This window comes from Euprymna scolopes, chromosome 3, assembly GCF_053919585.1.
Source record: "Euprymna scolopes isolate OS-2025 chromosome 3, ASM5391958v1, whole genome shotgun sequence".
Taxonomy (NCBI): domain Eukaryota; kingdom Metazoa; phylum Mollusca; class Cephalopoda; order Sepiida; family Sepiolidae; genus Euprymna; species Euprymna scolopes.
This window is the reverse complement of record NC_136484.1, coordinates 83129915-83153648: the sequence shown is the minus strand read 5'-3', so window position 1 is coordinate 83153648 and position 23734 is coordinate 83129915. Positions and strand designations below refer to the sequence as shown.

General features: G+C 35.2%; 1 protein-coding gene across 2 annotated transcripts in view; it reads left to right on the top strand.

Annotated features, from left to right (window-relative positions):
* The window catches only part of LOC145256537 (glutamate receptor ionotropic, NMDA 3B-like), a 1196865-nt gene that overhangs the window by 84158 nt on the left and 1088973 nt on the right, over positions 1 to 23734 (top strand). The window contains exon 2 of one of the 2 annotated variants that reach the window (XM_080115582.1): positions 23186 to 23277. The exons of the other annotated variant lie outside the window; for it this stretch is intronic. The gene's annotated coding sequence lies outside the window, so the exon portion shown is untranslated. The remainder of the gene's footprint in view (positions 1 to 23185; positions 23278 to 23734) is intronic. 2 annotated transcript variants of the gene reach the window in all.

Sequence of the window (23734 nt, the reverse complement as noted above, 5' to 3'; positions counted from 1 at the left end):
TTTAATATGCTAGACATTTTTTTACACACTTGTCAAGGCCCGGAAGCCACTCAGGGATAAGGGTTATTGCAAGTACATTACGTTAGTGTGGAGATTTGATGAAGTGTTTTATTAAGGGGCGGTTCATTAGGAATTTGTTAACATTGGACTTGAAGACATCCAAGTTGTAGTCCGGAGGGAAGCAGGCAGACGGAACAGCGTTCCACAGGCGTGCAGTTCTAAGAAAGAAGCTTTGTTCATGGAATCCGCGTTTTGATTTAGGCACAGATATAGAGTGGGGGAAATATTTCACAGTGGATTCAGCTAGACGGGTGTTTTTCGTGAAAGATTGGCGAGGGGGGACCAGAGATTAGAGTTCAGACGAGCACCTGCCATGGAAATAACGACTGCAAACACAGACTAACACCCTGTGAACAAAAATTAACTTTCTCTAAGGAAGGAAAATTTGATTCCAAAAGATACAGAGAGGCTATAGGAGGCCTGGTTTACTTATCTACTTGCACCAGACCCGATATTTCATGGGTCGTAAATAAATTATCACAGTACAACCAAACCCCCACAATTGAACACTGGAATGCAGTGAAGCATGTACTCAGGTATCTGAAAGGGACTTTAAATTTTTGTTTATCTTTCAGAAAATGTGAAGGCGGCCTGAAGTTAACAGGATTTACCGATACTGATTGGGGGAAGCTCTGAATACAGAAAAAGTACGTCGGGTTATTGTTTTTCCCTAAATGTTATTGCCTGGAAAAGTAAAAAGCAGTCTACTGTAGCTCTAGCTACATGTAAGGCTGAATATAAAATGACACCAGCCATACAGGAAGCACAATATCTACTGCAATTAATAAAAGATATGAACAATACAAAAGAATGGAAGCAACAATATATTCTGACAACCGGAGCGCAATCTGCATTGCAAAAAACTCCATCACTAAACCAGCGGGTAAAACACATAGACATAAAATATCACTATATACAGGACAAAATAAACAAAGGTACAATCGAACTAAACTATGTGCCTACCGACAAAAATACGGCAGACTGCTTCACAAAACCCCTGGCGAGGACCCGCATGGACTGTGTAAAATTAAAATTATCAGGATGTAAAGTTTAAGCGAGGGTGTTAAGAGAGTAAACTTAGCATCCTGAGTTATGCCCCTTTGGTTTGAGAACTCTCCCCTTAAGGAGTCATGTTTCTTCCTTTTTTCCGGTGTTAACCTTCTTAAAATAAAGACGTTGATAACCTATCTCCGCGTGTGGACCTCCCTCTTTTTACTGACCGCCACACATATTTAACATGTCTACTTTAACAGTAGGTGTGTCAGAAACTGACTGTAACGAATGCCTGAAAAATATTGAATAATTCGATCCCCGGTCTTTCCAAGCTTATAACTACTCGAAAAATGTAATTCACACCCTAATTTTTATTTCAATTAAAGGAGCAAGGACCAAAGTTTCATTAAAAAAACACACAAAAAAACAACAACAAAAAAAACGTGTTTTTTTACAAAAAAGGTTTTAAACTTCGGACTTTACAGGTAAATTTCTAAAAAACACTTCTCTTTTTGTTTTAAATTTGAATATATTATTTATTGATCTTTTATCTTCAATTTTTGATATATAAAACTTTGGTGAGTAAATTAATTATTTACTTTTTAATAGACATTTCAAAATGGGGGCGGGGGCGTGGATTTTAAAAAAATGTTTGTCTAAAATATTCGGTTTATAAAATTTAACATTTACCCTGAAAGTATCGTAAAAATTGAATCAATAGAAAAATTTTGATAGATTTTTAAAGTTTAAAAATTGAAAAATATTTAACTCGTAAAATTCAATTGATTTCATTACGTAAAAAAATGTTTTTTAAAAAAATAAAAAATAATATTTCTATTACTTTAATAGTTTATTTTGGAAGTATAATCCATAAAGAGAATAAACAACCCACTTTTAAAAGAGAAATTACGAGTTTTTTATATTTTATTCGCAGTTTCGTGTTAGGGGTGTCAAAAATTCCCCCAAAATTTTGATGTTGTGGTCCTGGTTAGGGCTCACAAAATAAAGGTTCCCAATATCAAGGTGAAAGATTCCTGTCGTTCACTACGAGCGGTTATATTGCGAGTGTGTTTTCCCTCGAGAATAGAAATGTCTGGCTTCCATAGTGCCAAAGAAGTCCATATTATCATGAATATTGACTAACCTAGAACAGTAACCTAGTGGAACATGCTGACACGAAGTTGCCGAACACTGGGTCGTTATCTGGACAAGTATATTCATTTCTTTTAAATTAAATGAATAAAAAAATGAATTTAATTTCCGAGTTTTATTTTTAAAAATATTTTTGATGATGCACACAAAAAGAAGAAAAATATCGTAGCCCCCCCCCCCCCACGCCACCGTGTCGAATCTACTCAAAACAGAATAACGGCACGCTGCCCCAACTGTAAAACTCAGTTGCGCACGCGTGGATGTATAAACATCATTTCAGCTGCGCGTACATTTCGTTTTCTCCACCCACGCAAATTTGGTGGACTTATAAGCGAAACTTCACTTGTTCACGCAGACGTCGTAAGAAGAATCTTACATCATCAGAATATTATTCTTTTCATCCAATCGGATTACAAGGAAAACAAAATTAAAAAATGTTTTTTCTGAAGGTCTTTGTGGAGGCGGTTGGAAATGTATAAAAAGGGCATTTTTGCGCCCAAATGAATCAGTCAACCATAAGGCAGCATGCTGTAACATCATCATCGACTCCGTCCGTGTGGACGTTAAACGAACGCACGCTCGACTATCAATTCCTCCACATAGATATGGACTTGTTACCCTGATGGACTTTTTTATTTTGACCCTTTTCTATCTCTCTGCTTCGTAAAAGACCTTGTTATTGTAAGAAATTAATTCTCACATCCCAATTTCCTCCCGGCAGAAGCAAAAGAATCCACAAATACAAAAGCCATACTTTTCAAACTAAAAATTTATTCACAAGTAACAGCAATGAAAGTGCATTTGGTTCTGGTATTGTCCTTTTGCAAAACGTTGCCCCAATTTGCCTCCACACGCCTAGAGCCTATAGTGTGAATTGCTATTGTCGGAATGTTAGTTCGTTGTTCCTCGGAAAGATCCATGAATCTTCATGGTAAACTCGGCGGAAATGTTGGTGCCTATAATTAGGCATAATGTGAGTCACTTAGGACTCAAGAAAAATACAGATAAGATCCAATATTTGGAAAATAGACATGAAGAACAGCTCTTAATTTGGATAGATTCAGCAGGATAAGTTGTCTCTGCTTGTAGATGTGGTCCCTGGTTAACCAACTGTTTGGTATACATGAAGGAATTGTCTTAGCTCCCTCCAGTGGGAGCTGCTAAATCTGAGTCTATCCCCATGCTGATTTCTGTGTAGACTGAAAAAGGAAACATGATACAAAAAGCGCGTCAAGTGAATCACCTGACACATTCAAATTTAAACCAATGACAGCCGCCCACACATTGTGGGCGGCTGTCATTGGTTTAAAAAAAAGAAAGATGGCTATTGTATATGGAATTTCTCACACACTGCCAAGGAGGAGAGAAAAAAGTAATGGATAATCATTACTTTTTCCCAGCACAAATTAATTAATAAAACGGTCGGATAAACGACAAATAGCAAGTTAATCCAATAAACATAAGTCTTAACTCAGACAAATTCATAATTTCAAAATGTTTTACTTCAGTTAAATTTCTGCACTTTAATATGTTTGTTTGTTGACAATTCAAATTGAGATTCAATAATTAAAACTTTAATTCATTAAAATTTCTTTATATTAATATATATGTGCGACTGTCTGTTATTTTCAGTTCAAAATTCTCATGCATCCAGACATTAGCTAATTTTCACGATATAGAGTGATCTGAGGAGCTTCATCCTTACAATTAGAACAAACCCACTCCCCTAAGGTATCTTGCTGATTAACTCCCACACAGCTGAAATGGTACCAGCTGTCACAGGAATCGCAACACACCATGGGTGATGTTCCATCATTAGGAACAGAACAGGTTGGACAAAAAAGGAACCGCCTTCTTCTATAAACTCAGCTGATGCAATATCATCATTACCCTTTATTTCCAAAGGCACAAGATTTTTTAAGGAATGGACCTGTTCGCACCCATCCTTAAGAATGACCGTGGAACGAACATTATTGTCACTTCCAGTAATTAATTTAATTATTTTACCAAGATTCCAAAATTGTCTGGCTTTGTTGGAAGTCTTAATAAGTACTATCTCTCCAACAGATAACTTGGGGGCACAATTGCTTCCAATTTTGGCATCGACTTCTCTTAATGTCAAGAGGTAATCATTATGCCAGATACGATTTAATTTTTCAACAAATCCTCATTTCGATAGAATGTAATAAGGCAGTCCTATTTGGATGGTCAGGACATAATTCAGCATCATAATTATTAATAAGCAAACAAGGTTGATAGCCTGTTTGAAGAAAATGATTTGGACTTAAAATACTAAAGTCTTTGTCGGCAGAAACAATATAAGTGAGGGGTCTGTCATTTATTGCCTTTTGCACATCAGAAAGTGCAGTCAGAAATTCAAAATAATCCAACTTTATTCTGCCCAATAGTTTCCTCAAACATTCCTTGACAGTTTTAATTAGTCTCTCCCAGCCCCACCCCTGCCAGGCAGAGTAAAGGGGAATTGTTCGATGGACGATGTGAATTCTTAAAAAAATATTTTTCCAGTCCGCCACGCAGAAATTTATGAAAAAATTTAGTTTTGTTTTAGAATAGAAAACATTGACTTCAACTTCATTGTTGGATTTAAAAAAATAATAAACGTAGTTTTTCATATGTAATTTTGTATTTATTGGCTAGATAATTGTATCAAGATTCTTGTAATAATAAATTTAATTCATTTATATTCTTTAGAAAAAATATTTTCCCGATACACCACACAGGGATTTATAAAAATGTTAGTTTTGTTTTAGAATCGAAAATATCAACTTCAGCTCCCTTGTTGGATTTTTAAAAATAATAAGCGTGGTCTTTCATAAGTAATTTATATTTATTCGCTAGATAAATATATAAAGATTCTTGCAATAATAGACGTTATTAATTTTTATTTTTTAGTAAAATATTTCCCAGTACGCCACACACACATTTATTAAAATAATTTTGTTTTAGAATCGAAAAGAACTTCAGCTTCGCTACATGAGTTAGATTTCAAAAAATCATAAAAGTAGCTTTTCATATATAATTTTATGTTTATTCGCTAGATAAATGTATGAAGATTGTTGTAAAAATAAACTTTATTAATTTTTATTCTTTAGAAAAAAAGCTTTTCCTTACACTTAGAAACATAAACTTTTAGACTATTTTTTTTTACATCCTATTAGTCCTCGTCCTTCCTCTTTTCTCTTCACATAGAACCTATCGACATCACTCTTTGGGTGAAGAGCTCAATTCATTGTCATCGTTTCCCTTGTCTTCCTGTGCATATTTTTAAGCTAATTTTCTTTCCATCGAATAATACCCGCCCCATATCGCAATATAGTTAACGTCTGTGGATCGTTTGTTTCACCCATTTAATCTTGACCTAAAAAACAACCGTAGTCTTCTCTTGTATTCTTTTTCTATTATTTCCTCCATTACAGCTTCTTTTGTTTTATTCAATTCCACAATTTCTAATTAGGTATATCCTTCTTCTCCAATCTTCTCTCATTCAAAAGTTTTATTCTTTTACTCTTAACAATTTCCTCCTTTCAATTTCGAGGCACAAACATCTTCATGCCAAATTCCATACCTATGAACATTTGAATAGTTCTTACAAGCATATTTAGCTGGAATTTGTTGTTTGCATACAACTTTAAGTCATCCATAAATAATAAATGGTTTACCCATTACTCCTTGTTTCCCCACTCATAACACGCATTTACCTTTCGTAATATGAACAACAAGGTTACCATACTCAAAACAAGAAACAATGGTAAAAAGCTATCCCCTGAAAAATCCCCCTCTTCATGTGGACTTCCCCAAAATCTTCTCTATTTGATGTTAATTACACTTTTCATTGTTTCATACTTTTTTCCAAGAAAGCTCGCACATTCGCCGCTATTCCAAATATTTTTATACATTCCTTAGTCCAGTCATGTGAAACCAAATCATACGCTTTGCAGTAATCTATCCATAACATGCATAGATTTGCGGATCTTCTCTTACAATCCTGAAATATCGTCCTATCAATAAGTAGCTGATCCTTGGTCCCTTTATTACCTCGTCTACATCCATTTGTACCTCCGGTAAAACCTCTTACTGTTCCAGATATTTGTAACTCTCATTTGCCAAAATGCCTGTCAGCAGTTTCCACATCAGTGAAAGGCAGGTGATGGGGCGATAGTTATCAATCGAAGTGTCCTTTGAAATATCCTTCTCGCACAGCACTTTTCTCCCATGCATGTTCTATTCAGGAATTACATCTCCTGTTAACATTCCATCAATTTGAGATGCAATTCTTTCAATGCAATGTGGTAAAACATTTTAACCAATACACCGTCTAGTTCGGGAGCATTCAAATTTGGAATTTTCTTACCTTGTTAACTCACTTTCTCCTTGCCCATTTTCATGACATCTTGAGGTCACTTTTGATTATTTTGTATTTCATTCCCCACATCATCTCGCCACAAAGCACTTCCATTACATTTCTTTTTTACCCTCCAAATATGACACCAAAACTTTGTGAACTCTTCTGACTTTGGTATTTCATTTAGGTAATTTGACAGCCCTTTATAGAATTTCTTCTGGTCCAGACTAAATAATCTACTCTCTCTGAACTGTTGAGTTCTCTCTTTATATCTCTTCACTTTTGCACTTTCTGCTAGCATTCTTTGTTGGATCTCCTCTAGAACAGTTTAAATTCCCTCTTTTTTCACTCTGTACTTTTCATTCAGTTGTTTGAATTTCTCTGTCTTCCTCGCACCCAACTGTCTTTTCAAATCTCTTTCACACTAGTTCACACCCTTTCTTGGTTTCTTTAGGTAAGTTTTATTCTTCTTTTCCACTTTGGTTCATTTCTACTTACACTTTCAAAGCTTTCTGTCTACTTTCCTAAACATGATTCTATCACTTCTTTTTCCTTCTACCATTATCTCTGAATCTTTCAACGATCCCTCTCACTTCCTCACTTTCTTAGAGCACCTCATCATCAGCTTCTCCATTATTACTAATTACCTCGGCCTTTGTTTCTTCTCCATTTCCTGCCACCTCATCCACATCTTCCACTACATTCTCTGTCCTTTCCCCTTCAATTTGCACATCTCCTTTAATTACCGTATCATCCCTCGTAATTTCTGCATTCACCTGTCTTTTTATGGAATTCTAGCTCTGATAACCATCCATTTTTCCATATTTTCTTGCTTGATCATACATGCGCCATTCCTTTAATTAAAACGTTCCTCTTTCTCTCCATTCTATAAATGTATGTTTTCTGTACCCCCTAATAAGCTTTCCATTTTCATCATAAGGACTGCTTCTTAAGAAGCACTTCATGTGTTTACCCTTTTACTCCACTTCATTCTAGCAATTGTTGCAATTGCAGGTTGATGGCTGTTACAAGATACACCTGTTGGGCGTGAACCTTCACTTCCAGTCCCATAAACACCGTTATTTTCAAAACTTTGGTTTGCCATTTCATTCATACAAAATTTAGTGAATTGTAGGCTACACAATCACCGGTGTTTTTTTCCCCCTCTAGTGGTTTGAAATCAGAGTTTTCTTTCTCCTAGATGGTGGGTTTTAACATACTGTCGAGCACCACCTACCTAGAGCTACTGGTTTTAAGGTGTCAGTTATTCGCCTGATGCACCTTCTCCCATCAGTAACACAAATCTGTCGGGTTGGGAGAGACTAAGCCACACGAGGAGTATGATTAGATTTTCAGATGCTAAAGATTTAAGCATGCCTTTGAAGTACTTTATAGGAGAGTTGGGGCTCATCCCTACTTTAATTCCGGTAATATAGCAATCTTAGGATGATTTATTATTATTATCAGTATCACCACTATTATTATTATTATTATTATTATTATTATTATTATTATTATTATTATTATTATTATTGCTGTCTCTATTTTTATTTCATTTTTATTGTTATTATCCTTATTCTATTACTACTATCATTACTAATATAATTACCACCATTTTCATCATCGCCAATACAACTACGGCAATATTACAGTTATTATTATAAATAAACAAATAAAACACTAATGTGATGTGCACGTGTAGAAAGAAAACCGAACCTTGGAATATCGGTTAAATTTCAACATTCACAAAAACAACAACACTCATGAAAACAATGACACCGATTATTATTATTATTATTGGCTCACAAGGAGCTTTCACACAGGGCATCAAAGATCTCTCCTTGAAAACAGCCTGTAGTGTTCCCTGGAAGCTGAGTGATAGCAAGTCTCCCCAGGTTTTCAGTAATCTCCACCTCTTTCGATAACATTTGCAAAGAATTTTGCATTATCACAACAGCTGCTTGCCATTAATTTCTCGTTGGCAGCGGCTATTGGTCTTCGCTGGAATTTGAGTGGCAATAAGCCTCTCCAAGGTTCCAGTTCTCTTCGGACTTATCTGGCGGCGGCCTGGTCAGTTCCTCGGTCTTTCCTTCTTTCTTGACTCTACTTGGTTATTTGGTCGCACTCTTTTTTTTTGAGGGGGGGGGCGCATGAAATGGCAATGGGAGATGGGGGTGGGGTTGGTTCAGTGAACTTATAGATATACGGCTTCAGTGTTCTTGTTTTCATGTAGTGTTTTGCCTTTGCGTTTGTCTGACCTGTGCTTGTCGCTCCTGTGTGTTAGTTTCCGCATTCAAGGGTTTTCTTAATATTTCAACTGTTTTCATGATTGTTGTTCGTTGTATTTTTCCAGTCATTCCATTGATTCCAATTTCTCCCATTCTTTTTTCAAAGTTTTTCGGGATTGTTCCTAGTGCTCCTACTATTATAGGTATTATTATTATTTTTTTCATCTTCTATATCCCTTTCACCTCTCTGGCTAGCTCTGTGTATTTGCTCTGTTTCTGCTTTTCTTTGATATTCACCCTGTTCGTTTCTTATCCTTTTTCTCTTTGTTTTCTGTTTTATTGATATTTTCAGTGTCTCTCGCTGCTATGATTATTCTTTCAGTGTTTTGCATTTTGCATTTTTCTAGTTCTTTTTTGGTGTCATTCACACAGTCATCTATACTAACCAGTCCCCTCCCACCATCTTTCCTTTTTACATAGATTCAGCCAACATCGTGCATAGTCATGAGTTTCCTGGTCTTTTGATTGAGCAGTCTCAGTTCTTCTTTAGTCCACCCTATGAACGGTCCAAAGTATCTTACTAGTGATACTGCCCATGTATTTATGTCTTTTATTAGGTTTCTGCTATATAATTTGGTTATGAGAAGTTTTCTTGTTCTCCTGAGGTATTCCTTTCAAATTCTCTCTTTTATTTCTGTTGCTTTGATGGTGTCTGATTCCAGTACTCCTAGGTATTTATAGGTGTCTTGTTCCCCTAGTGCCCTCATCTCAGTTTAGTTGGGTAGTTCCATGCTTTCTGTGTCTCTAGTTTTCCCTTTGATATCTTGGATATCCTCGTTGAAGATCCTGGTGGTATTTATTAATGTCTCTAGTTCATTTTTGGTCCTTTTGAAAAGTTTAATATTGTCCATGTTCATCAGGTGGTTTATTTTTTCCTCCGTGTTAGGGAACGTCCAAGGATGGAATACTGTTGCCATATCTGGGCAGGAGCTGCTAAAAACAGCCTATCCTGCCTTGACAGAGTACAAAATAGACTTCATGGCCTAGTGGGGGATGCCCTTTTCTCTACCCTGCAACCTCTCTCCCACAGAAGAGACGTTGCGAGCCTATCCTTGTTTTATCGTTATTTCCATGGCAGGTGCTCATCTGAACTCCAATCTCTGGTCCCCCCTCGCCAATCTTTCACGAAAAACACCCGTCTAGCTGAATCCACTGTGAAAAATTTCCCCCACTCTATTTCTGTGCCTAAATCAAAACGTGGATTCCATGAACAAAGCTTCTTTCTTAGAACTGCACGCCTGTGGAACTCTGTTCCGTCTGCCTGCTTTCCACCGGACTACAACTTGGATGTCTTCAAGTCCAATGTTAACAAATTCCTAATGAACCGCCCCTGAAGTAAACACTTCATCAAATCTCCACACTAACGTAATGTACTTGCAATAACCCTTATCCCTGAGTGGCTTCCGGGCCTTGATAAGTGGTGATCACTGTGTTATAAAAAAAATAAAAAAGAACTTGTATCCAGCTTGGCACTTTCTCAGTATATTATTCAGGGGAATCATGGCTATAATGAACTGTAATGGTGATAGTGAATCTCCCTGGAAGATGCCTTTTTGTATGTAAATTTCTGTCATGTGTTGTCCATCAGCTGTCAGTTCCAGTCTCCACGTTTTCATCGCATTTTCTATCATGTTGATGATCCTGCTTGGTATTTTATACATTTTAAAGCATTGTATTATCCATTTTTGGGGGATCCTATCGTATGCTTTTTTGTGTGTTCCTCTTTTTCCTTTTTGGTATCCTTTCTGTTCCTTGGGGAGAAGTCCACGATTATTCAGGGAGTAGTAGATTTGTTCCCTCAGTTGTGTTGTCAGTATTTTCCACAGAGTGGGTAAGCACATGACAGACCTATAGTTGCTAGGGGCAGTTCCTTTTTCTGTGTCCTTCTGTATCAACATAGTTCTGCCTTTTGTCATCCAAACTGGTACGTTTGTTTACTATCTCTAGTTTGCCATTTTTCCTATGGTTTTCTTTATGGTTTCCTTGCTGATTTCATTCACTGTTCCTTCTTCGATTTGTTGTAACTCTTCTTTCATGTCTTTCAGCCATTCGACATTTCTGTTGTAGTCCCATGTCTTACTTCGATAGAGTTTTGTTTTTGTTTGGTTTGACCGTTTTGTTTTTGTTTTTGTTTTTCCTCCATTCACGTTTTTCAGTCTCCTTAATCTTCACTGTGTGGTCTGCTAAAATGGCAAAATCTACAATCTGTCAGGACTTTTCCTTCTTGTTAACTATTACGACATCGGGTCTTCTTGCTTGGATGGGTTTATCTGTTTTTATATCCATGCCTCACAGGATCTTGTCACTTTCATTTTCCAGTACTGCTGCCGGTTTGTGTTTGTACCATTTGTCTGTGTGTTCAAGATTTAATTGTTTGCATAATTGCCAATGTACTGCCTTCCCCACTTGATCGTGTTTATTTTTATATTTTTTTTTGGTTAGTTTGCTGTATTCACTTATGTGGTTTATTGCGTTAGCCTCTTTATCCACAGAATCTAAATTTGCTGTTTTTTATGTGTCTTGTTTTGATGTAATCTATTATTATTATTATTATTATTATTATTATTATTATTATTATTATTATTATTATTATTATTATTCCGTATAAAGTTACATTTAATTGGAACATCTCATCCCAAAATAGCAGAGTATGTATTCCTTAATAAAGCAGAAACAGCCTAAATACACCAGTGGTCGCCAGTCACCTCCCTTAGATGAAATAACAGTAACCACTTTAAAAAAGCAATGACCACGATGAATGATGGTGTCTGCCACTGGATGATAATGCCCGACATTTGAAGACAAGTAGTGCTCACCTCTCATTTATATTATTATTTTTATTTTTCTGTTCAACATATTTTTTCCAGTTTGTATCCATTTATATACTGAAACTGTTGCGTTTGATGTTTATGCCTATTGAGACGAACGCACATATGTTCAAAATTAAACTTTTCTGCTTCTTAGACCTTCCACAATATATCTTAACATATTGTGTGAAACAATGCCGGAATAAGTTTGGGAAGTGAAGCAACAAAACCTTCTGGACGATACCAGGTTTACCAAAAAAAAAAGACCAAGTGGGAGAAACTGGCCCAGATTCCAACTGTTAACATAGAATTAAGTCAAATGCGCGACAAAGGAACAATAGGTCGAAAATGTAATAAAACAAATTGCAATAGACAGAGAGTTCCGAAGATCAATCACCTGCTAAGAGACTGTAAAGAGCCGCAACCAGGCATTATCTGTTTTTGGTGCGGCCATGGTGGACACATTAGCAAGGAGTGTTCTGTGCTTCAGGGAAACGAGTAAAGGGGTGCTATTACACCAGTAGTCATTCCTCTGATACTGTGATGGTGCGTGAGGGCTTGTTGTCCCAGATAGTGATCGCTATCAAGGGAAAGAGGATTAGAACCCTTGTCGATACCGGCTGCACAACTATGCCTGTCACTACAAGTGTTGCCAACTCATGGAGCAAGCAACATTTGAGCAGTAGATGGCAGGGAGGTGAGGTGCTGTGGAGAAACAGATGCCGAGCTCGTGATAAGGAACATACCGCTGTGACTCAGAGTGATTGTGCTGAACAGGCTTATTGCGGGAATTGACGTGGCACTGGGTTAAGATGATAGACTGACTGGGAGGAGTTATGATAGCTGGGTGACGTTTGGCAATCCATATAAAGAAGTTATAAGAGAGTGGAGGAGAATGGGACAATCAACTAAAATCGTGAACCTACAAATCCATGTGGATGAAAAACTATGGCAGTATAAATTAGTGGAGTATAAAGGTTGAATTTATTGTTTGACCAGACCAGGATTTGGATTGAATTCTGCACCAAAGATCATGACAGCAATTCTAAAGATTGTGCTGGCCAAAGATGATGCTGTTCAGACCTCCACCTGCTTCTACATTGATGATGTGCTGGTAGATGAGACTATGGTGTCTGCAGAAAGGGTGAGGAATCATGTAAAAACATATGGACGGACGGCTAAACCGTCCGAATCATTGAACAAGAAAATTGCTTTGGGATTGAGATTACTGAAGAATAAGACAGGAAAATTGATGTTTGGGCGAGGAAACGAGATCCCTGAAGCTAGGGAGGGCCTGACCAAGAGTGAGCTTTTCTCAGTATGCAGAAAATTGGTTGGCTATTACCCCATAGCTAGATGATTGCGAACAGCTTGCAGCTTTGAGGCAGACGAGTACGGACCGATGGGAATATGCGATTGAGGAGTGCTGCTCATGGTACAAGACGTCATTGCAAACTATAAAAAGATAAAGAAAATACAACAATAGTAAATAGCAATCAACTTGGACACAATATTTGTATATTAAATTAACCATGTGTGGTCGCTTTCCTGTCAATTATTCATTGAAAATGGATATTAGCAGCAAAGTGACCATTGTGGATCGTTTTACTATTCAGGAAATTAAAAATTTTAAATGGAATTTGACGTATATTTGTTCAGTGACTAATGAACTTACTATTTCAGTCACCTAAATTATTTAGAGTGAAATGAGTTTAGGAATTTATATTCAAACCTAAATATTAGTTTTACTTTAATACACTAAGTTATAACAACTTGCATCATCTGGTAGCTGTGTGTCAAATAAATATGCTGAAAATAGTGAAAAAAACAAAACAAAATAAAGGACCCCAAAAAACGAAAAGAATCCCTTCCATACGGGCAATAATTTGGTTTCGTGTTTCCCTTGAGTGTTTATAATAAGGGGAACGATTTATTAGAACTTTGTATTAGAAACTGAGCACCCCTTTATAATCTTAAAATATTGAATCTTTTGCGTTTTGGCTAAATTTGTTAGTTTGCAATTGCTAATAATCCGCTCCAAGAATGGAAAAATAAAATAAATAAAAAATAAAAATAAATAAATAAATAAATTTTTTAAAAAAGAATGGTACTCTTGCGGAATTTGACCTGAATAATTGGGATTTTTCGTCAATTATGGTTAGGGATCGACCGGCAATCACCGGATAAAGCCGATCGTTGTTTAAATGATGAAACACTAAATCGACATTTTTTTTTTGTATACAAAAATGTAATTTTTAATTATTTCTTGGGTGATGGGGGGGTATTTTTTTCTGTTTATTTTTATAACATTAACAACTTTTCTTTACGTTCACCTAACAATTTACGGTTTTCATAAAAGCATTCATCTTTACGTTTTTCATTCATCTTTCTTATAAAAAAATCATTTTTCAGTCATCTTTCTTATAAAAAAAATCTGTTTCCAGAAAAAAACGTTTACAGCTAATTTTCTTAAAAAAACTTTCACGTAACAATTTAAAGTTTGGAAAAAAACTTTCACGTAACAATTTAAAGTAAAAAATTGATCTTCTCTTGAAAAAACTCCTGCATAAAAATAAAAAATTGCAAAAAGTAAATAAACAAAATGTAACAAATTAGATATAATCTGTAGTGAAGCCAAGACTATTACTGCTCCATTACATTTCTCTTCTTCTCTACTTTTCCCTTTCCCTTCCTTCCTTCTTTTCTTTCTATGTGACCAGAGGTTGTAGCCAATCAGGACGGAGAACAGTTCTGGCGGGAAAGAAGGAGATACAAAAAGTTTTGGAAGCAAAAAGACGGAGACACGAGTTGTTCCAGAGTCAGGGGACAAATGAAAATCACGAACTTTCTATGACCCGATACCACTTGTACGCTGAAATGTATATAAAACCGTTTCGTTTTGAAATGCTTTTTTCTTGATTATTATTCCCAGATCGGTTTCTTGACCGTTCCAACACTGTCGTCTTCTTATTAATTTCGACGACTCCCCAAAAGGGGGACCCACCGAAATGGTGATCTACTCAACAAGAGTTACATTATGGTAACCGCCATAATTTGGTGAACGCCCGACGTCCATATGAACACGGACAAGCGATGACGACGTAACAGCAAAATCCGAGGACAACCGCCCCCCCCACACAAGTATATATATATATATATATATATATATAAATTCGCCTAAAGAAGTGGCGATAAAATATATTTTTACTGTTTTGTGACACAGGAGAAAAAAAAGAAAGAAATTATGTGATTCCCACCGAGTAATTTACATGATTCAAATAGGACCCGGCCTGAGAAGTGCGAAGGCGGATCCTTTGTAATATATATATATATATATATATATATATATATATATTCAGGCAAACATTATTAAAAACAACAGAGATACCTTGCTTAATGATTCTTTTTTTTTCATTTTTTCGATCTTTCGTAAGATTTTTTTAACTTCAAGATGGAAGGTATTTACAAATGTTCCAGGGTTCACACGAGCGCTTTCGATTCTTTCTTGAATCATCATCAGGTGGAGATAAAATATTAAAAATAGAAGTGAAATATATAGTTACGAATGATAAAAAGAGTCAATGAAAAGTCGATTAAAATATACATTTACGAGTGATAAAAAACTCGATTAAAAATTAGGATGATAAAAAGCAATGTTAGTAAAACCATTCGTATACTGGTTTTGCTAAACGTTTCAGCACATTATTGCTACTTTCAAAATTAATGCTGGGTTTTTATATATAGTGCTTCAAGTATTTTTAATTTTTTACAATTACTTTCTCGTTGCAAAATCCTTGTGTTGTCCACGAGGACCTTTCTAAGATTAGAAGGGGGACAGCTATGCTGATTTGTTAAATGCTGGTATATTGAGCTAGTACTGTTCAAATGCATCGTTAATCGACGGGACAATGTTGTTTTTGTATGTCCAATATATGCGTTTTTATTTTCGGAGTTACACTCTCCTAAGGGGCATTGAAATTTGTACACAATATTGGTTTGCTCCAACATTTTTGTCGCCGGCGAGGAGTTATTTTTACGATGAGGTTCTGGGTTCGATACTTCTTATAGTATATAATAAATCTAATCTTAGAATTGTCCTCTAGAGGTGCTGTATATCTATGTATGATGCTTTTAATTATTTTTTCTTCCACTCTAAAATTTAGTGTCATTTGGTTTTTATAAAATGTCTATAGGGTTAGTGTTAGAAAATTGACTAGTATTGCTGTTAAGGTTTTTAGGGGACTGTAAAAATAGTTTAATTTGTTGATCAACGATATAATTCGGAAAGTCATTATTTATAAGAACCTGTTTGATATTTTTAATTTCTATTAGTAGTGCTTTTTTCGTAGAAGAAATCATCTTAGCACGGTTTAAAAGATTTTTATTTATGGCAATTTTATAACGCTGAGGGCACTCACTCTTAAAGTTCAAGAGGCTGGATTTTGTATTAGTTGTTTTTTTGTATACAGCTGTGTCGAAAGTATTGTTAGATGAGTCTATAAGGACGTCCAGAAAGTGAATTTGTTTGTTATCATTTAATTCTATTGTAAACTTAAGGACAGAGTTATTTTGAAAAAAGATCTTGAAGTTTATATATCTGTTCGTCATTATCAGCTAAGAGGAGTATGTCGTCAACATAACGTACATACGTAGGGGGCTTTATATTTTTAAATGTTTTATTTTCTAAGTCTGCCATATAAAATTCACTCAGGGTAGGTCCGAGGACTGATCCCATTGCGACGCTATCTATTTGATTATATATGTTGCCATTAGGATCATAAAAAGGTATTTCCGTGGTGCAGATTAATAATATTTTTTTAAATATATTTTTATTAATTTTAAGTGGGGGGAGTGACGGATGATTGTAGATGTTGTTTATAATTATATCTATGGTTTTCGCTACAAGGACATTTGTAAAAAGACTTTCTACGTCAAAGCGATATTTCTATTTGTTTTAAGTATTTGCAGGAGCTCATGTATGGATCTAACGCTGTACTTGCTAGGAATGTATGGGCTGATAAGTTCGTTTAAAGTTTTGGTAAGTGAATAAATGGGATATATATATATATATATATATATATATATATATATATATATATATATATATATATACACACATATATATATATATATATTTATTTATTTATTTATATAAATACAAAAAAAGTTCAAATTAATGGTAGGACGCAGTTGTACAAAATTCTAAAATTTTGCCCGGATACAAAAAAAAAAAAACAAAAAAAAACTTTCAAACACGCATACAAAAATAGTACATTTAATTGTCGCCATTTTAAGCATGTGTAGGAAATTCACACGTGTAGAAATTCGTCCGGAGTGTTGTGGCAAAGATATTAATAAAAAATGTATATATATTTCTAAAAAAAAAAAAAAAAAAAAAAAAGAAAATTTTCTTATCAATAACAAGTCTCTTGATTAATTCAACCTCTGGTGAGTAAACGCTGTTCCTTCCTTTCTATCATACCTAGTCCCCCCCCCGCCATTTCTTTTGGTCGCGGCTACGAAAAATATTAACAAAAAAAAAAAAATAAAAAAAAAAATAATAATCATGATGATGATGATGACGACAACAACAACAACAACAATAACAATAATGATAATAATAATAATAATAATAATAATACAACAAAATTTTTCATTTTCAAATAAATAATAATATTAGTAAAATCATAATGGATGCTCAACAAGTAAACGTAAAACCACCACAATTTATGGAAACTAGTGTCGAGGCATGGTTTGCAATATTAGAAGCGCAATTCCATCTCCAACATATTACTACTAAGTTTTATATGGTTATAAGTGCATTGACACCTGACGTAGTGACGAATATACCGCCAGCAGTTTTACACTCGTTAGATTATGCTAAATTAAGGGAATCGGTATTGTCTACCTACGAAAAGACTAGACCTGAACTCTTGGAGAAATTGATGAGGACCACTACGTTGCCAGGTCGTCCGTTAATATACCTCCAGGAGATGTTAACAGTCACAAATAGAATAGGAGCAAGCGACGCAATAGTGCGGCATAAGTTTATACGCGCACCGCACTGCTGAAGCAAATTGCCCCGGTGATAGCGACTCACACCGAAATGTCCTTGGTAGAGTTAGGTCGACTGTCCAACAACTTGATGCCGTTAATAGAAAATACACCGGTATTTCAGACTGTAGAGAGTCAGGCTCGAACAAGTCACCACGGTACTATACATGCAGGCGAAACAACACCAGTTGGTCTACGCCCGTATAGAAGGAAACAGCGACCGAGAGTATGTAGAGCCCATATCTATTTCGCAGAAGAGGCTCAAACATGTAAGCCGTGGTGTAAATGGCCGAAGAAAAAAGAGCAATATACAAATGCTACCTAACTCGCGTCCCTCATCTCCCGCCCCTAGCGATTTGGAAAACTAAAAAGGCGAACTGCGTTTGCTCTGGTAGTGCCGCCGTTACTAGAAATTACTGCAAAAATAGAAGCGTCTAAAGTAAATTTTATTGTAGATACAGGAGCCAGTATTTCCATTTTACCACGTTCTGTATTAAATGGAATTACCTTGGAACCAACTCCTGTTCATATCTCGACTGCTAACGGTAAAAGCATAAAATGCTATGGTCAAACTAGCTTAGAAGTCAAGATTCCACGTTTAAGAAGATCTTTCCAATGGAGTTTCGTGATCGCGGATGTCACTAACCCTTTGTTAAGATTTGACTTTTTAAACAAGTTTAATATAGCAGTGAATTGCAAGAATAGATCCATCCGTGATAATGTAACAGAGTGCAAAATTAAAGTCAACACAGTAACTGAAACCAATACTGTATTGATTAATAAAATAGACCTAGCAGAATACGTTAACGAAATAATAAATAACTATAGTAGCGTAATATCACCTCATAGTGATACAGACAAAGAATATGATGGAGTGTATCACAGGATTGATACAGGCAGCCATGTACCAGTCTTTGCTAAAGCAAGGCAACTTTCCGGTCCTAAATTAGACGCAGCACAGGCGAAATTTAAGAACTTACTAAATACTGGAGTTATCCACCTTCCAGTAGCGAGTGGACAACACCCTTGCACTTAGTGAGGAAATCAGATGGTTTATATCGAGCTTGCGGTGACTGAATATCATTACCAAGACAGACTGCTACCCGATACCAAACATAAATTCATTCTGCACACAACTAGCTGGTAGACGATATTTTTCCAAGATCGATTTGACTGCAGCATATCATATCACCAGATTAAAGTACACCCTGAAGTTGTGCCTAAGACGGCAGTCGTGACACCTTTTGGCTTATTTGAATTTAATTACATGCCATTTGGTTTAAAGAATGCTGCAGCGTTTTATGGATAAGATATTTCTAAAATTAAATTGTGTATTCGTATATTTAGACGAGATATTAGTTTTTAGCGAAAGGGAACAACAGCACAAGGAAGACTTAGATAAGGTATTCAGGATTCTTAGTGATAATAATTTAAAGATTTCCTTAGCTAAGTGTGTATTCGGAGTGCCAGAGTTGGACTTCTTAAGTTTTCATGTAAGCAAAGAAGGCTTGTTGACTACTTCAAAAAAGATTAAAGAATTAGAAATCTTTCCAGTACTCAAAGATTTGAAAAGCTTGCGTAGATTTTTGGGAATGACAGGTTTTTATCGCAAGTTAGTCCCTAATTACGCAACCATAGTGCTACCACTATCCGAACGAATGAGGTTGGACCCTAAAGCAACGTTTGAGCTAAACGAAGAAGAAACTCATGCTTTCAGAACAATAAGCAAATTGTCAGAAATTACAGCATTAGCTCATCCGCAGTCTTCAGCCACAGAGTACCACCTGGTTACGGATAGTAGTCAATACGCAGCTGGTGCTGCATTACACTAGCTAGTAGATAAGAAACCAGTACCTATAGGTTTCTTTTCCACGAAATTTTTGCAAGCCCAGGTCAAGTATTCTACGTTCAATAGAGAGCTGCTGGCGGCTTATTTTTCAGCAATACATTTCCGTCACGTCATAGAGGGTCGTTACGTGACATTATTCACTGACCATAAGCCATTATGTGGAGCCTTTTATAGTCAGACATCCGCAAAGTCGGATCGACAACAACGACACTTGTCAGTACTTGCTGAATATATATATCGCTGACGTGGTGTATATTAAAGGAGATGAGAACGTAGTTGCAGACTGTATGTCTCGAACTGTTTCAGCGGTGCAAATAGATGCATGGCTGAAATAACCCAGGCATAAAAAGGAGATGACAAAATAAAGTCATATGCTAATTTAAAAGAATACTGCGTGTCACGTGAAATTGGCTCGGTCCTGTGTGATACTTCAACCAAGTAACCCAGGCCGTTTGTCCCAAAAGAGCTTCGTAGGGCTGTCTTTGACAGTTTACATGGTTTAGCGCACCCTGGAACTGGAGCATCTATTAAACTGATTAAGGTCTAGATACTTCTGGCCTAACTTAGATAAGACGATCAAGCAATTCTGTGTAGAATGTGTTGTATGTTAACAGTCAAAAGTTCAGGCACACAAAGTCTGCAGTCCAGGAGTTTGATTTACCATCCGCACGTTTCCAAACGGTACATATCGATATTGTTGGCCCATTACCCCTAACGCGCAATGAGTCAGATTCTTACCTCAGTCCATACAAATATTTGCTGACCTGTATTGATCGTGCAACTCACTGGATCGAAATAACTGCGCAGTCAGTAGCAGAGGCATTTATCAATGCCTGGATATCTCGATTTGGAGTTCCATTGCATGCTGTAACTGACAGAGGTAGCCAATTTGAGAGCGAATTGTTTCAAGAGTTGGCCAAGGTAGTAGGTGTTTACCGATTGAGTATCATCCTCAAAGTAATGAGATGATTGAAAGAGCACATCGTACCCTTAAAGCAGCGATAATAGCGCGAATGATGAAAGCGATACCAGTGATCCTACTAGGTATACGCAGCACCCCTAATGAATCAGGTTTTTCACCTTTTACCACTGTTACTGGAGCACCAATATTGATTCCTCATCAGCTGGTACACAAGCAGAGAGTAGAAAAAGAAACTCCAGTTAACAACAAGTATGTACGTAATTTGTGTGAATGGATGTCCCAAATTGATGTACTCAACGATGGAAAAGGATTTATTCATGGAAATGCAAAACCTTTTATACCGAAAACCTTACTTTCCTGTGAGAAAGTATGGTTAAGGGTTGATCGCGTTAGGAAACCATTAGAAACGTACTCAGGTCCTTATAAAGTTTTGAATCGATCAGATAAACACTTCCAGATCGATATGAACAACGTTTACAGAGCCAACTAGCAGTAATAGAACTAGAGTGACCGAGAAAGCACAGATAGGTACTACTAATGATAAGGATGTCCAAACAGATGATATCGATAAAGTAGAGAGTAAAATTGCTGGTGGCATGTATAAATCTAGATCAGGAAAAAAAGTGACATAGAAAAAGAAAAATGAATACTTTTATTTTTAAACAGAAATAGACATAATAATAATTCTAAGGATATTAACTAACTCCGTTACTGAAGGGGGGCTCGGGTAGTGAAGCCAAGACTACTACTTCTCCATTACATTTCTCTTTCTCTCTACTTTTCCCTTTCCCTTCCTTCCTTCTTTCCTTACTTCTTTTCTCTCTATGTGACCAGAGGTTGTAGCTAATCAGGATGGAGAACAGTTCTGGTGGGAAAAACGGAGATACAAAAAGTTTTGGAAGCAAAAAGATGGAGAGACGAGTGGTTCCAGAGTCAGGGAACAAATGAAAATCCCGAACTTTCTATGACCCGATACCATTTGTATGCTGAAATGTATATAAAAATGTTTCGTTTTGAAATGCCTTTTTTCTTGATTATTATTCCCAGGTCGGTTTCTAGACTGTTCCAACACTCTCGTCTTCTTATTAATTTCGACAACTCACCAAAACCGAAATGGTGACCTACTCAACAAGAGTTACATTATGGTAACCACCATAAAACCATTTATAATATTTGATAATATTTTTCCTCTGAGGAGATGGGTAAACGTCGAAAACCTATAGGTTACTTGTTGAAATGTATTATTTGTTTTGCATATAATAAAAATTCTAGATTAGAAATGTAACCATTTCACATCATAAAATTTAAATTATTAAATAATGATATATATATATATATATATATATATATATATATATATATATATATAGTAAGTTATAAAATATATATAGCGATTAAGCTACACTGAATATTCCACGTTTCATCCACTCTAGGACTCTTCAGGCTTATGCGCGGAATATTCAGTGTAGCTTAATCGCCATATATATTTTATAACTTACTAACTAGCTCTACCTACGTATTGAGCACTTTTGAAATAAATACTTAAAGTTTACGCATAAATTTATTCTTTTGTATATTAATTTTATGTGAGTAAATTAAGTAGTTATATATATATATATATATATATATATATATATATATATATATATATATATATATATACATTTTCCTTAAGAAAAGTTACATTTTGTTTATTTACTTTATGCAATTTTTTATCAAACAAAAGTTGGGGAGGGGGTCAAGAAAAGATCAATTTGTTACTGTAAATTGTTAGGTGAAAGTTTTTTTTTAAGAAAGTTTTGAGCTTTCTTTTTTTTTTAAAGAAAATTAGCCGTAAACGTTTTTTTTCTGTAAACAGATTTTTTATAAGAAAAGATGAATGCTTTTATGAAAATCGTACAGAAAAATTGTTAATGTTATAAAAATAAACAGAAAAAATACCCCCCATCATCCAAGAAATAATAAAAAAATTATATTTTTTTATACAAAAAAAAATGTCGTTTTAGTGTTTCAACATTTAAACAACGCTCGGTTTAATCCGGTGATTGCCGGTCGATCCCTAACCATAATGACGAAAAATCCCAAGGATTCGGGTCAAATTTCGCAAGAGTACCATTCTTTTTAATTTTTTTTTTTCAATTTTTGGAGCGAATCATTAGCAATTGCAAACTAACAAATTTAGCCAAAACGCAAAAAATTCAATATTTAAAGATTTTTAACAGGTGCTCAGTTTCTAATACAAAGTTCTAATAAATCGGTCCCCTTATTATAAACACTCAAGGGAAACACGAAACCAAATTATTGCCCGTATGGGAGAGATTCTTTGCGTTTTTTTTTTCACTATTCTCAGCATATTATTTGACACACAGCTACCAGATGATGCAAGTTGTTATAACTTAGTGTATTAAAGTAAAACTAATATTTAGGTTTGAATATAAATTCCTAAACTCATTTCACTCTAAATAAATTAGGTGACTGAAATAGGAATCTCATTAGTTTCTGAACAAATATACGTCAAATTCCATTTAAAATTTTTAATTTCCTGAATATCCACAATGGTCACTTTGCTGCTAATATCCATTTTCGATGAGAAATTGACAGGAAAGCGACCACATGTGGTTAATTTAATATACAAATATTGTGTCCAAGTTGATTGTTATTTACTGTTGTCGTTATATTTTCTTTATCTTTTTATAGTTTCTATCTATAGTCTCGTCACATGCCTCTCCTATTAATTGGCGACCCTGTACCAGCACACAGAGGACTTTCTCTTCTATAAATGTAAAAAGGTAAAAACACCAACTTCTTGTTAAACTTCTACTTTGATAACGCTCTTGCAAAAACAAATTAAAAATAATCCAAGTAGATTTTCATGTGTAATTTTATGTTTATTTCTTAGATAATTTATAAATATATTTTCTTAAATATATATATTGAATATATCTTGAAAATATATTATTATATATTCTTGTAAAAATAAACTTTATTCATTTTTATTCTTTAGAAAAATTATTTCCCTGGTACGACACACAGCATGTTTTGTTTAGAATCGAAAACATCGACTTCAGCTCCGTTTTTGAAGTATAAAAATCAATAAACGTGGTTTTTCATATGTAATATATTTATTCGCTAGATAAATATATAAAGATTGTAAAAATTAACTTTATTTATTTTAATTGTTTAGAAAAAATATTTTATAGGTACACCACACAGAGATTTATCAAAAAAGTTAGTTCTGTTTGTTAA